The following is a 1,357-nucleotide window of genomic DNA, read 5'->3' as shown; positions in this document are numbered from 1 at the left end:
CCATATGTAGTACACTACTGTTGACCAGAACCACCTTATTCCCTACGTAGTACACTACTGTTGACCAGAACCACCTTTTTCCATATGTAGTACACTACTGTTGACCAGAACCACCTTATTCCATATGTAATACACTACTTTTGACCAGAACCACCTTATTCCATATGTAATACACTACTGTTGACCAGAACCACCTTATTCCCTACGTAGTACACTACTGTTGACCAGAACCACCTTATTCCATATGTAGTACACTACTGTTGACCAGAACCACCTTATTCCATATGTAATACACTACTGTTGACCAGAACCACCTTATTCCATATGTAATACACTACTGTTGACCAGAACCACCTTATTCCATATGTAATACACTACTGTTGACCAGAACCACCTTATTCCATACGTAATACACTACTGTTGACCAGAACCACCTTATTCCATACGTAGTACACTACTGTTGACCAGAACCACCTTATTGCCTACGTAGTACACTACTGTTGACCAGAACCACCTTATTCCATACGTAATACACTACTGTTGACCAGAACCACCTTATTCCATATGTAATACACTACTGTTGACCAGAACCACCTTATTCCATATGTAATACACTACTGTTGACCAGAACCACCTTATTCCATACGTAATACACTACTGTTGACCAGAACCACCTTATTGCCTACGTAGTACACTACTGTTGACCAGAACCACCTTATTCCATATGTAGTACACTACTGTTGACCAGAACCACCTTATTCCCTATGTAATACACTACTGTTGACCAGAACCACCTTATTCCATATGTAATACACTACTGTTGACCAGAACCACCTTATTCCATACGTAATACACTACTGTTGACCAGAACCACCTTATTCCATATGTAGTACACTACTGTTGACCAGAACCACCTTATTCCCTACGTAATACACTACTGTTGACCAGAACCACCTTATTCCATATGTAATACACTACTGTTGACCAGAACCACCTTATTCCCTACGTAGTACACTACTGTTGACCAGAACCACCTTATTCCATACGTAATACACTACTGTTGACCAGAACCACCTTATTCCATACGTAATACACTACTGTTGACCAGAACCACCTTATTCCATACGTAATACACTACTGTTGACCAGAACCACCTTATTCCATACGTAATACACTACTGTTGACCGTAGGCTCATCCATCAACACGGCTGTAATGATGGCCAGATGCGTTGGGATTGCAAGTTTCTGTAGTTGTGAAGCTCAGCAAAACCTGACATGATAAAATACCTTAGGATATGTGGCGCTGTCCTGGATACGCCTGCATGACTTTACTTGTGAGATGAAATGGGTTCATTTA

Source organism: Salmo salar, chromosome ssa17 (assembly GCF_905237065.1).
Source record: "Salmo salar chromosome ssa17, Ssal_v3.1, whole genome shotgun sequence".
Taxonomy (NCBI): domain Eukaryota; kingdom Metazoa; phylum Chordata; class Actinopteri; order Salmoniformes; family Salmonidae; genus Salmo; species Salmo salar.
Note: the sequence above shows the minus strand (reverse complement) of the source record.